At 42.8% G+C, this 14,985-nt stretch overlaps 1 protein-coding gene across 8 annotated transcripts in view; it reads left to right on the forward strand.

Moving 5' to 3' along the window:
• The window catches only part of LOC119963898 (zinc finger matrin-type protein 1-like), a 160,235-nt gene that overhangs the window by 119,824 nt on the left and 25,426 nt on the right, over positions 1-14,985 (forward strand). Inside the window, exon 1 of one of the 8 annotated variants that reach the window (XM_038793286.1) lies at positions 1,608-1,683. The exons of the other annotated variants lie outside the window; for them this stretch is intronic. The gene's annotated coding sequence lies outside the window, so the exon portion shown is untranslated. Of the gene's footprint in view, positions 1-1,607; positions 1,684-14,985 lie in introns of those variants that run through there. 8 annotated transcript variants of the gene reach the window in all.

Here is a 14,985-nt window from a genome sequence, read left to right on the forward strand (position 1 = left end):
GAGGCGATGATGGTGTGGCGAGGTTATCAGGGCATCTGGAATCTTGGTGAATGATGCGACCAAAAGCCTACCTTCGCAACCAATGGGAAGAATGAATTCAAGTCAAAATAAATACAAAGACAACTAACGAGAGGATAGGGAAGAACGGATTAAGAGAGAGAGAAAAGGGGCAGCACGGTGGCACAGTGGCTAGCATTGCTGCCTCACGCCGCTGAGGTCCCAGGTTCGATCCCGGCTCTGGGTCACTGTCCGTGTGGAGTTTGCACATTCTCCCCATGTTTGCGTGGGTTTCGTCCCCACAACCCAAAGATGTAGAACAGTACAGCACAGAACAGGCCCTTCGGCCCTCGATGTTGTGCCGAGCAATGATCACACTACTCAAACCCACTTATCCACTCTATACCCGTAACCCTTGTGCTTGAGTCGCAAAATGTGCAGGTGGATTGGCCACGCTAAATTGCCCCGAACAAAAAAAATTGAATAAAATTAATAGGGTACTCTAAATTAATAAAAATAGAAAAAAAGAGAGAAAAGAAAAGACCGTATGGAAAAGTGAGAAAAAGAATTACAATTTGAAAGAATCTTGAAGAAGACTTTGCTGCTTGCAGGTTTGAAGTTCCGTAGTTTCAAATGCAGGCTTTATGTGCCCAGGTGGTTGAATCGAAAAGCCTCGTAATTAGTAGGGTCCCAACGGTTGATTGGTTCGTGATGCGGAGCGATGCCAACAGTGCGGGTTCAATTCCCGTAGCGCGGGTTCAATTCCCGTACCGCTGAGATTCTCCACGACTCTGCCTTCTCAACCTTGCCCCTTGCCCCTTGCCTGAGGTGTGGTGACCCTCGGGTTAAATCACCACCAGTCAGCTCTCTCTCAAAAAGGGGACTATGGTGACTTTCACTTTCATCGTTAAGTACCAGCCCTAATTTTATGTGTCAAGTGTAGTTTGAATTCACTGGGCAAATGGAGACGTTTCTTTAAACTCAGTGAGTTTGAGGGTGAGTGACTGTTTCTTGAGATGAATGTTGGAGCAGCACAAAACTTGCGGCAATTCGCGACTCATAATGCAAATCAATTCACCACGAATTGCTGGGTTGTTTACACATTAGTATTGTCATGCGCATTCATCCTTGACGTAATATCCGAAACAAAATCTGGGCTCTTAGTACCATTTCCAGGATTTAAATAAAGCAAACATCCCATTGTTTATTCTCCTTCTCCCTTCTGATCGCTGACCTTTAAGGTGCCATCCCTCAACAGTTGGCTGCTCCTGATGGAAAAGAGGGCACTCACTGAAGCAAGCAATTGCTAAAAAGCAATTGCACACTTGTCTGTTGCTTAAAGGGTGGGAGGAATGCTTATCATGTAGCAACTGTGGTGTGCTTGGCTGATCTCGGTTCATGGTGAATAATACTCTGCTGCCACCCAATGATGAACACAATCTAGCTTTCCCTTCTCAGCAATAAGGCTACAAATGGCACAATTCATATTGGAATGTTTTAAACTTTTCCCACTGTTTTCTGTGCAACCAAATTTTGTCTCAACCTTGTACTGATGGAAATTACATCTATTATGCATCAAGGTGGACCTCAGTTCAAAGGATTTAATTGAAGAGGAAGTACGCCCATTCTGCATGATATTGCCTGGACTTCGATAGACTTTTGTATTTGTGTTGTTGTGAGTTTCGGGTGAGCATCTTAAATTGGAAACGATCTGTCTTTGGTCCAGAAACCAGAAGTGCACCAAATGGTTAGTCGCAAAAGCTCAGCACTTTTAGACACTTATGTGCAGACAATACAGTTTAATACTTGTATATGGTAGAAGCAAGATTTGAGCCATTTAGTTTTGTTTCTGGAGTTAGGGGCAAGAAACATTTCTCTCCAGTTCTCTTTTGGTTTCACTGCAGAGCTGACACGGCTTCAGGGGGGTGGAGGGTAGGAAATGTCTGGTCACAGTGCTCTGGGCAAGCTGAGTGGTGGGAAGAGGTGATGAACCAGCTGAACTTTACCTACTTATCGTTTTAATATCTTTATAAAACTTTCAGGAATTTTGAGATCATGATTGATCTTAATGGGTGGAGTGTTGTGATATTGTTTGGGCGAGGGTAAAGGTGGTGCAAGCGGTTCAGGAAATATTGGCACAGTGTAAAAGCTAGCGTAGCATACCTCTGCCAAATTTCCTGGCACTTTTCAAAATTTATTCTTTCGTGGGATGTGGGTGTCACAGGAAAAGTGGCACACCAACACAGTGGTTAGCACTGCTGTCTCACAGCTCCAGGGACCCAGGTTCAATTCCGGCCTCGGGCGACTAAGTGGAGTTTGCATATTTTCCCCGTGTCTGCAAGGGTTTCCTCCCGGTGCTCTGGTTTCCTTCCACAGTCCAAAGGTATGTGAGTTTTAAATGTTGATTTTAAGTTGCCTCTTAGTATCAAAAAGTTCTGCTGTATTATGGGAATAGCGGAATTGGGCCTCGGTAGGGTGCTTTTTTTTTTTGGAGAGTCGGTGCAGACTCGATGGGCTGAATGACCTCCTCCTGCACTGTAGGGATTCTATGATAATGCCAGCATTTGTTGCCCATCTCTAATTGCCATTGAACTGAGTGGCTTGCTAGGCCATTTCAGAGGGGGACTGTTAAAAGTCAACCACATTGATATGGGTCTGGAGTCGCATGTCGACCAGACAAGTTGAGGATGGCAGATTTCCTTCCCTAAAGGATATTACTGACCAGATGAGTTTTTCATAGAATCGTAGAATTTACAGTGCAGGAGGAGGCCATTTGGCCCATCGAGTCTGCACAAGCCCTTTGAAAGAGCACGCTACCCAAGCTCACATCACCACCCTATCCCCAATAACCCCACCCCACGTTTTTGGACACTAAGGGCCATTTTTAGGATGGCCAATCAACCTAACCTGCACATCTTTGGACTGTGGGAGGAAACCGGAGCATCCGGAGGAAACCCACGCACACATGGGGAGAACGTGCAGACTCCGCACAGACAGTGACCCAAGCCGGGTATCAAACCTGGAACCCTGGAGCTGTGAAGCAACAGTGATAACCACTGTGCTACCACTTTTGACAATTGATGATAGCTTCATGGTCACTGTTACTGAGATTAGCTTTATCCTCCAGATTGATTGAGTGAACTCAAATTCCAGCAGCTGGGAATCGAACCTGGGACCCTGGAGCTGTGAAGCAACTGTGCTAACCACTATGCTACCGTGCTGCCCTAGTTACTAGTTCAGTTACTGTTACTAGTTCAGTAACATCACCATCACGCTGTGTTATAATAATGACATGCCACACAGCTGCACCATTACTACTGCATAAGTTTTCAGAAAAGTTCAGCCCATTTATCTTCGCCAGTTCCTCGAATGCTAGCCAACAGCACTGGAAGCGAGAAAGTGTTCAATTTGTCTCATAGTAATCTCTGACAGAGTTGAGCAGAAAAAAAAACAAGAACAATAATCATAGTTAGAAATTTCAAAATGCAGCAGGATACTTGAGGGGGCTAAATTGCCCCTTCTCATCTTTGCCTGTTGTTGGAATGAAGAGAATCTGTTCCTGTACCGATTGCTTCAACAATTTGGGGTTTCTGGGGTTTGACATATGAAATCATTATGGGAGTGGGAATAAATAGACCTTTTAGTTACCTTGTTCATATAATGAGAGCATTATCATTTTACAATCTGAAGTAATTACCCTTGTTGTTTGTGTAGTACACAGTGTGTCCTCTTTTTCTTTCTATCATGCATCAATAAACCACCCATAGTAACACCAGATGTTCAGATGCACATTGCTAACAAATACAAGAATTGTATCCAAAAGTCTTTTGATAAGCACTGTATAATCTCGATTTATGCATTAAAATCCAAATGGCTTTTTCGTTTGTCAGAGCGGATTTACTTTTGATAACGGTGACTATTGTACCATCTCGTAAAGCAGATGATGTATTATAAGTATAAGCAAAGATATCGGGCATTTTATAAAACAATCATTTGATCAGCAATAGTTTCAGTGAAAATCCCACGATAATTGTGAAAGTGTCAAAAACAATTCGGAATATCACATCAAAACCTTTTACCATGAACATCCAGGATTTATTTTAGTATGGGTCGGTTTAGCTCAGTGGGCTAGGCAGCTGGTTTGTAATGCAGAACAAGGCCAGCAGCGCAGATTCAATTCCTGTACCGGCTCACCCAATCAGGCACCGAAATGTGGCGGCTAGGGGCATTTCACAGCTTCGTACTTGTGACAATAAAAGATTATTATTAGTAGAATCATTACTGTCTATTTAATAATCACATTGATATACGAAGCTGTACCTTTTTGATAATATTGTGCCTTTATGGGGATGTTGATCATCTTAATGAGTTCTGAAAGGTTAAACTATGTGCTTTGAATATGGCGCACACTGTGCAACACAGAAGAGAGTGAAAACTCTGATGAGAAGTCAGTGACCCAAAATATTAACTATCTCTCCCTCCAGAAGTAAGTACTAACTGCTCAGCTGAGGGTGTCCAGCATTATCCATTTCAGGTCTGCAGCATCTGCAGCATTTTGCCTTGTGAGAGCGAAGGCCATTGTGGTTCAATGGATTGCATCCCCCCTTCTGAATCAGAGGTTGTAGGTTCAATCCCACTCTAAGGTTTAAACTAGCAGCATGTGTCAGGAGAGACTAGCCTTTTGTAGCTGCCACCTTTCAGAGTAGACATGATACATTCAGAATTTTAGATGTCTCTGATAGATAATGCAAGGTGTTATATAGATACAAGTTTTCTCGTAGTACTGCAGATTGGAAAACATTGATTTGATGGGAAAAAGTAAAACCAAAAAAAGGACGGAATATTATTCTTACAAATTACATGTTAGAAATTGTAAGTGGTCTGACGGTGTGCTACTCTAAATCAACTGATCCAGCTCTCCTGGTGCCCAACTGGATAAAATAATATTTATGTGGTGATATACAATATAGCCCAGAGGGGTTGATCCTACATAGGTGCAGAGGCAGCAATGGATAGCTTGGGTTCCATTTTTTAAAAGTTTAGTTAGAAGAGTTACCACAAGAGGCCACTGTTGTCATTGACCCGAGTGTGCCGAAAGGCTGAGCGGATTATCAAAGTTGCTACATTTCTACTAAATTCATTCAGTATGTGTCTCAACCTTTGCCAGTGTAAAATCATATCTAATTGAATCTACATTACGGCAACATGGGTTCAGCACCTGTGAATCCAGTCAGTTACGCAGTGCATGTGAGATTGGATTGCAGCCAATTTTACAGCCAGTCAACCTGCAAAGAGTGATACAAAGCAGGCTACAACTTCCACTCTCACAATTAAGCTTGAAGAAAGTAATAGTCTTTCAGCTTTGACAAAGGGTCATCTGGACTCAACCTTAGCTCTTTTCTCTCCTTACAGATGCTGCCAGACCTGCAGGGGTTTTCTTTGGTTTCCGATTCCAACATCCACAGTAATTTGCTTTTATGATAGTCTTTCAGTGTATGTAAACGCAGAGGATGTAGCTTTGCAGTCTTAACAAGAACACAAACCTCAAAAAAATATATAGACTTGCTGTGCAATTCCAATCTGTGAGAAGGAAAAAGAAAAGGTTGGCATTTCAAACAGCGCACTGCTTGTGCGACTTTGCACCAGCAGTCAGTGCCTTGGAAAGGAAATCTTGGGGAATTGAAGTCTGCAACAAAGTTAATCCAAAACGTGAAAGCATATTGAGTCTTCTATGATCTTCAGAACCAAAATCTCCATTGCTGGATTCAGAGTATATTTTTTAAGTTAACGGGTTCGATGTACAATTTCCAGCCCTTTTTATTCAACCAGCAGCTGCTGACAGATTACAACAGTAGGTGTACAATCCTTTTAAGCTTTCACGATTGACCAGAATTTTTCTGCCACATGACATCTGCAGCAATGACCCAAACATTTTATGTGGGCAGCACGGTGGCACAGTGGTTAGCACTGCTGCCTCACAGCCCCAGGGACCTAGGTTCGATTCTGGCCTTGGATAATTGTGTGGAGTTTGCACGTTCTCCCCGTGTCTGCATGTGTTTCTTCTGGGTGCTCCTGTTGTGCAGGTTAATTGGATTGGCCATGCTAAAATTGACCCTTATTGTCCAAATATGTGCACGTTTGGTGGAGTTACGGGGACAGGATGGGGGAGTGGGTCTATGTGAGGTGCTATTTTAGCGGGTAGGTGCCGACTCGATGGGCCAAATGGCCTCCTTCTGAGTGTGGGGATTCTATGAACTATGAAATAGTGTGTTGTCAGGTTAGATAATAGATAGATAACCAGTGAACATAATTAGCTACCAATATGAAAGCAAAATATTGCAGCTGCTGAGAATCTGAATAAAAGCTGGAGATACTCAGCAGGTCAGACAGCATCTGTGAAGAAAGAAACTGAGTTAACGTCTCAAGTTAAATATGACTTTTCAGTACTGCGGGAAGATAGAAATGTGATGCGTTTTATTCTGTTGAAATGGGGAAAGAGGAGGAAGAACAAAAGGGAAGATATAAAGTATTGTATATTATATATTCACTGGAACGACAGAGGTTGAGGGGTGACCTGATAGAGGTTTACAAAATTATGAGGGGCATGGACAGAGTGGACAGTCAGATGTTTTTTCCCAGGGTGGAAAATTATTAGGGGACAAAGGTTTAAGTTGCGAGGGGCAAAGTTTAGAGGAGATATGCAAGCAAGTTTTTTTACACAGAGGGTGGTGAGTGCCTGGAACACATTGCCGGCATAGGTGGTGGAAGCAAATACGATAGCAACGATTAAGAGGAATCGGAACAGATAGGATCTCGACCTTTAAGAGGCATCTTGACAAATACATGAATAGGATGGGAATAGAGGAATACAGATCCTGGAAGTGCAGAAGGTTTTAGTTTAGACAGGCACCATGCTCCGCGCAGGCTTGAGGGCCAAAGGGCCTGTTCCTGTGATGTACTGTTCTTTGGATTCCTTATTTCTTTAGTAGAGCACGGACAGCACATAGCACAGTGGTTAGCACTGTTGCTTCACAGCTCCAGGGTCCCAGGTTCAATTCCCGGCTTGTGTCACTGTCTGTTTGGAGTCTGGACGTTCTCCCCCTGTCTGTGTGGGTTTCCTCCGGGTGCTACAGTTTCCTCCCAAAGTCCTGAAAGACGTGCTGTCAGGTAATTTGGACATTCTGAATTCTCCCTCTGTGTACCCGAACAGGTGCCGGAATGTGGCGACTCGGGGCTTTTCACAGTAACTTCATTGCAGTGTTAATGTAAGCCTACTTGTGACAATAAAGATTATTATTATTAGGGGGTGGGAAAGACTAAATTACAAAGATGCCATGAAACAAAAGACAAAGGAGTGGTAATGGTTGCAGTAAAGAAACAAAACATTTGTATAGTGTGAGTATGAATGGCAGAATAACGAACAGGTGCGTGAGAAAGCAAATCATGAAAAACAAGTTCCACACCTATGGCAAAACAACAGAATCAAAATGGGGTCAGAGTTCATGGTCTGGAAGTGTTGAACTCAGTGTTGAGTCTGTGATGAATGTAGGAATTTCAGATGTATTGTATTATAGGTATTTGGTGCAGCAGAGTTAATAGCCTGGGTTCATAGATTCATAGCATTTAAGTGTGGAAGGAGGCCATTCGGCCCATCGAGTCTGCACTGGCCCTTACAAAGAGCACCCTACTCAAGCCCTATCTACCCTATCCCTGTAACCCAGTAGCCCCATTTAACCTTTTTTGGACATTAAGGGCGATTTAGCACGGCCAATCCAGCTAACCCGCACTTCTTTGGACTGTGGGAGGAAACCAAAGCACCCGGAGGAAATCCACGCAGACACGGGGAGAACGTGCAGACTCCGCACAGAGAGTGGCCAGCCAGGAATCGAACCTGGGACCCAGGAGCTGTGAAGCAACTGTGATAACCACTGTGCTACCGTGCTGCCCGCGGGTTAAAGTGTGACTGCTGCAGTCATGTTTAAAATAAATTACACTTCTTCCTCAAAACGCCAAGGACAGGTTTGATCCTGGCCCTGGGTCACTGTCCGTGTGTTTCCACATTTTCCCTGTTTCTGTGTGGGTCTCACCCCGACAACCCAAAGAAGTGCAGGGTAGGTGGATTGGCCACGCTAAATTTCCCCATAATTGGACTTTTTAAAAAATGTTTTCAAATAAATCCTGGTTTGAAAGCCAGGGGGGCAATTAAAGCATTGTAAAAAGCTTGGGCTAATGGAGTTTTCTTTTTATTAAGGGGGTTCCCTGTGGAGTTAATTAGATTTCAGTTTAGTACGGTGATGTCGTTGCTGTGTGGAGCTGAGGCATCAGGCATTTTGTAGGTAAAGCAGTGCAGTTCCGGATGAAACTGTGACCAGAAGTCAAAAAGTTTGCTCTCTGCAGTTCAGTTAAAAGAGATGAACAGTCTTTGAAGCAGTGTAGACTTATCAGAACAAGGGGGAACTGAAACGAGCTGAGAAACAGCTTCTGAAGACACACAGCCAGAGTTTCCAAATGGGCCTGACAGGAGTCAGATTTTTTTCTTTAAAACAGTGTCAAAAGATCTCTCTTTCTGAAAGAACATCTGTGTAAAGCAAATATTCCTTTGTGACAGAGGTAGTTACAGTGATGATGTGGAGATGCCAGAGTTGGACTGGTGTGGGCACAGTAAGAAGTCTTACAACACCAGGTTCATTCATCCGTTGTTGCAGCGTCTGCATGGTTTCACCAATGTACCACGCTTTGGGACATCCTTTCCTGCAGCATATAAGGTAGACAGCGTTGGCTGAGTCGCATGAGTATGTACCTGGTGGGTCGTGTTCTCACGTGTCATGGTGTTGCCCATGTCAATGATCTGGTACGTCTTGCAGAGATTGCCATGGCAGGGTTGTGTGGTGACGTGGTCGCTGTTCTGAAGGCTGGGTAGTTTTCTGCAAACAATGGTTTGTTTGGGTTGCACGGTTGTTTGAAGGCAAATATTGGGGGGTGGGGATGACCATGGCAAGATGTTCATCTTCATTGTTGACATGTTGAAGGCTGAGGAAAGACCTGAAGATTCATTCACCTGAGGAAGGAGCTGCGCTCTGAAAGCGAGTGACTCAAAACAAGCCTGTTGGACTTTAACCTGGTGTTGTAAGACTTCTTACTGTGGTTAGTGGATTGAGAGATGAGATGGTTTATTTTCTTGTTGCTTAAGTGTGAATAAAGATAGCAATTGTATTGAGTAGCATTCTTTAAAGGGTAATTGTAACCTATTTTCTGGTGTGATATTAAAGATTTTAATATTGTGTTAGTAATAAAGTTTGTTTTAATATACCATATCCCTATTTTTTTGTGTAATCAATCCTGGAGTGAGATATCCTTTACTCACAGTCTTAGAAAATTAAAGTAAAATATTGGGGTTTCTGTCCAGTATCCTAGCCCGTGTTGAGGGCTGGTCTGGGATCGTAATAAGTCCAAAAGGCTGTAAAGTGCTGAATAGATAGATGAGGTGCTGTTCTCCAAGCTTGTGCTGGAACATTGATGCAGGCCGAGAACAGAAGTGTGAGCATGAGAGCAAGGTGATAAATTAAAATGGCAAACCACTGGGTCATGATTGTGGACTGACTCTCGATGTTCAGCAAAGGGGTCGCCCAATCTGGATTTGGTCTCCCCTATGTAGAGGAAACTGCACTGTGAGCAGCAAATATCGTAGACTAAATTGTAAGCAAATCACTGCTTCATCTGGAAGGATTGTTTGGGGCCTTGGACAGGGAGAGGGGATAAAGGGATTGGTGTTGCATCTCCTGCAACACTCTCACTTCTAAATTCTAATGAATATAATCCTAACAATGAAGAAGAAGGTGATCTGGAGGGGTGTTGCTGTCCAGGGGTATTGGAGCTTGCTTTCCTTAACACTTGAAAGATAGAGCAAATATTTTGTGTTAGATGAGACAATAGATTAAATGAGTCTGTGGACCAGGACAGCTTTGAGATGAGGATAGCTGTTCATTATTCTGCTATTCACACTCACTTTGGACCAATGTTTTATTTCTTTACCACAATCATTACCACTCACTTTGCCTTTGTGTTGTGACATCCTCGACATTTAATCTTTCACACCCTCTACTCTATCCTAAACCTTCCCTTTTGACCCTGCTTACTGCCCGTCTCTAATTCCAATGGTATTAAACCCATTACATTTCTACTGTCAGTATTGCTGATAAACTAGACATGCTATCAAAGCTTTTCACCTTGGACCTATCAGGACAGATTCGTAAGAATGCCAAATCTCAAAAGGAACAATTTAAACTGCATGAGAAGAGGGTGCAGTAGAAATAGGTTTTTTCTGTAAATTGGCTACTCTAAATTTATTTTTTTTAAAAATAGTTTTTCTCTTGAGATTTGATATTCTTGCGAATCTGTCCTGATGAGTCCAAGATGAAAAGCTTTGACAGCATGCCTCGTTTTCAGTTGTACTCAAGTTCTCTGCAACCAAGTAATTATTGCTACCTTCCTTCAGTTCTGGCAAAGCTACATTTGACTTAAAACATTAGCTCTGTTTCTCTTTCCAGTAATTCTAGCACTTTGTGGTTTTATTTTACTTCCAGTATATTTGCTACATAAATTTTAAAATGATCATTTTCTTTGTTGGAATCTTCCATCACCAAATACTGTGAGCTTTTACATATCAACTCACTGCTGTTTTGTTCTGCACCCAAAACATATTATTGTCTGAATATTCGGCCCAGGTCTCTTCAGTTGAATAGTTTATATGCTTCAGTTTCTGTCACCAGAGGTCACTTCATTGATTAGCAGTGTAGCTACCAGCGACATGAAACATGTCATTTTATTCTTAACTTGATCCAGAGCTTTGCAAATGCCATGTCCTCGCTTTTAACTTTGATTGACAAGAGTATATTCATGGGAGCATAGAGTTTAGGATTAGGGGTAGGTCATTCAGCCCTTCAAACCTGTTCAATCATTCAATTAGATATGGCTGATTTGCTTGTGGTCTCAACTTCACTTTGTCATCTATCCCCCATAACCTTTGACTCCCTTGTCTATCAAAAATCTGTCTAACTTTGCCTTGGATAATGGCTCAACCTCCAGTACTCCCTGAGGAAGAGAATTTCACGTACTGACAACCCTTTGAAGGAAAGTCTCCTCATCTCCATCTTAAATGGTAAACCTTTTATTCTTAAACTGTGTCCCTGATTCTAGTTTCTCCCACAAGTGGAAACAGTCTCATGGTATCTACTCTGTCAAATTCCTAGGGCAGCACTGTGGCCTAGTGGATAGCACTGCTGCCTCACGGCACCGGTCCCAGGTTCAATCCCAGCTCTGGGTCACTGTCTGTGTCGAGTTTGCACATTCCCCCCGTGTATGCGTGGGTTTCACCCCCACAACTCAAAGATGTGCAGGGTAGGTGGATTTGCTACACTAAATTGCCCCTTAATTGGAAAAAATGTATTGGGTACTCTAAATTTATTTAAAAAAAATATTCTGTCAAATTCCTCATGAACTTCTATGTTTCAATGAGATCACTTCTCATTCTTCTATATTCAAGGGGTTTAAGCCCAACCTGTGCAGCTTTTCTTCATAAGATTCTCACAATCTGAAGATATTTACTTATGAGTTTCTAGACGCATTTGTTGGTAGCAGCAGTAAGTGTTAACATTTTCATTTTTAAAATGTTTTTATTGGGTTTTCACATCTTTTATTTCACGGCTCATGTTAGATATTACAAAACCGCGCAAGAAAGGAAAATAAAAAAGACAAACAAATATCAGCATATATATTTATAGGCAATGATCTTCCCTCCCACTGTGGTCGTGGCTGGCATACATATGTTACAATGAGCACGTTTTTATAAATGTCTTTTTATAATTTGGTTTGGGCTTCAGCTTGCCCATGGGCCAGCCCCCTGCGGCTTTGTCCTTTGTTCCTCTCATTTTCTTTGTGTGCCTTCACCCCTTTCTCCCACCTCCATCGCTCCCCCTCCCCACTCCCTCTCTTTCCCTCTTTGTCCCATGACTCGCTTGTGTCTCTCTTTCCTGCCCCCCTCCCCCATATATTGCTTAAACCCAGTAATATAACAGGGTACACAGGAGCAATAACTCCCTTGATAGCAGTCAGTCAGTTCAAACCCCAGACAGGATAAAACACACACAAAACTCAGTTGAAGCTGAAAATGAAAAGAAATGAAATGAAAATTTATTGTCACAAGTAGGCTTCAAATGAAGTTACTGTGAAAAGCCCCTAGTCGCCACATTCCAGCGCTTTTTCAGGGAGGCTGGTGCGGGAATTGAACCGTACTGCTGGCCTGCCTTGGTCTGCTTTAAAAGCCAGCTATTTAGCCCAGTGCTAAACCAGTTGAAACAGCAAGTAGACTCAGCAGTAGCATTAATACAGATTCTAGTCAAAGTACACCCACAGTGCTGTTAGGGAAAGGTTTGCAGGATTTTGACGCAGAGACAACGAAGGAATGATGATATATTTCCAAGTCTTGGTGGGGAGTCTCCAGATGGTGGTGTTTCCATGTGTCTGCTAAACCAGCAAAGTGAAGGGTGGCATGTTGGTGCAGTTGTTACAGTGCTACCTCATGGCGTTGAAGAGCTGGAGTTCGATCCCAGCCCCAGGTCATTGTCTCACTGTTCATGTGGAGTTTGCACATTCTCCCTGTGTCTGCTTGGGTCTCAGCCCCACAACCCAAAGATGTGCAGGATAGGTGGATTGGCCACGCTAAATTGTCCCCTAATTGTATTTTTTAAAAATACCAGCAAAGTGAAAGAAGGGGTCATCAACGGTGCCATCAAGTGACACTTGCGTAACAATAACCTGCTCACTGACACTCGGTTTTGGTTTTGTCAGAGCCACTCAGCTCCTGACCCCATTGGAGCCTGACAGTCAGAAATGGGGGAATTGATAACAGGGAACAAAGAAATGGCTCAGGAACTAAATTCGTACTTTGCTTCTGTCTTCACAAAAGAAGACATGAGTAATGTACCAGATGTTCTAATAAACAGAAGTTTTATTGAATAGCTGAAGAAAATTAGAGTTAGTAGAGAAATAGTTTTAGGAAAATTACTGGGATTGAAGGTGGATAAATCTCCAGGGCCTGATAATCTTCACCCCAGAGTACTTAAGGAAGTGGCCCTAGAAATAATAGATCCATTGGTGGTCATTTTCCAAAATTCTTCGGACTCTGGAATGGTTCCTACAGATTGGAGGGTAGTGAATGTGACCCCGCTTTTCAAAAAGGGAGGTAGAGAAAAAGCAGGGAACGATAGACCAGTGAGCCTAACATCAGTAGTAGGGAAGTTGCTAAAGTCCGTTAGCAAGGATTTCATTGCACAGCATTTGGAAAGCAATGGTATAATCAGACAAAGTCAGCATGGATTTATGAAAGGGAAATAATACTATTGGAATTCTTTGAAGATGTAACTAGTTGGGTTGACCTGGGAAACCTGATAGGTGTGGTTTATTTAGACTTTCAGAAGGCTTTCGACAAGGTTTCGCATAGCTGATCGATATGTAAAGTTAAAGTGCATGGAATTACGGGTAGTATCTTGAGATGGATAGAAAGCTGGTTGGCAGTCAGGAAGCAAAAATTTGGAATAAATGGGTCTTTTTCCGATTGGCAGGCAGTGACTAGCGGGGTACCAGAGGGATCTGTGCTCGGACCTCAACTGTTCACATTATATATTAATGATTTGGACGAGGGAACTAAATGTAGTATTTACAAATTTGCCGATGTTACAAAGTTGAATGGGAGGGTGAGCTGTGACGAGGATGCAGAGATTCTTCAGCGGGATTTGGACAGGCTGAGTGAGTGGGCACATGCATGGCAGATGCAGAATAACGTGGATAAATATGAGGTTATCCACTTTCACCACAAAAATAGGAAGGCAGATTATTTTCTGAATGGGTGTAAATTGGGAGAGGAGGTGGTTACTCAACAAGACCTTGGTGCCCTCGTGCATCAGTCGCTGAAAGTAAGCACGCAGGTACAGCAGTCAGTAAAGAAGGCAAATGATATTCATAGCAAGAGTGTAGGAGTAAGGCTGTTTTACTACAATTTAATATCGCATTCCTGAGGCCACATCTGGAGATGTGTGGAGTTTTGGTGTCCTTATCTGAGGAAGGATGGTTTTGCTATGGAGGGAGTGCAGCGAAGGTTTACCAGCTGATTCCGGGACTGCCACCTGAGGAGAGACTACATTGATTAGAATTATATTCATTGGAGTTTGGAAGAGTGAGAGGGGATCTCTAGAAACTTACAGAATTTGAACAGGATTAGACAGGGCAGATTCAGAAAGAATATTTCCGATGGTGGGCGAGTCCAGAATTAGGGGGGTCATAGTTTGAGGATAAGCGTCAAAACTTTTAGGACTGAGGTGAGGAGCAGTTTCTTCACCCAGAGAGTGGTGAATCTGTGGAATTCACGACCACAGAAAGTAGTTGAGGTGAAAATTTTGTGTAATTTTAAGAAGGAATTAGATATTGCTCTTGGGGTTAAAGGGATATGGGGGAAGGCGGGATCAGGGTATTGAACTTGATGATCAGCGATGATCACGACTAGAGGAGCAGGCTAGAAGGGCCAAATGGCATCCTCATGCTTCTATTTTCCATGTATGTTTCTATGTAGGCAGGAAAAAGAAAAAAGTGAAAAGTACAGTGCTGCACTGAAACAGGCTGAGGGAGCCATATCCCTTCTCTCTCTCCCTTACCTTTTCTCCTTCTCCCGCTCTCTCTCTGGAAGAGCTCCCAGTTTGTAAAGTGACCACCCTGAGAAGAAAAATACGTAAACCAAGATCTTTTAAAATGTGGAAATCTGTTTGATAAGACTTCATCATCCAGGAGACCGGCTAAGCTAAATGGCTGCAACATTTGATCACCGCATTGAGACTGACCAAAGAAGAGCTAACTGTATACTCCATTTTTTCTTTCATGGACTGTGACTTCATTACAAGCCCAACAAGCTCTTACTCTGCCATCTGTACTTGTTTGTGC

This window comes from Scyliorhinus canicula, chromosome 3 (genome assembly GCF_902713615.1).
Source record: "Scyliorhinus canicula chromosome 3, sScyCan1.1, whole genome shotgun sequence".
In the NCBI taxonomy this organism is placed as follows: domain Eukaryota; kingdom Metazoa; phylum Chordata; class Chondrichthyes; order Carcharhiniformes; family Scyliorhinidae; genus Scyliorhinus; species Scyliorhinus canicula.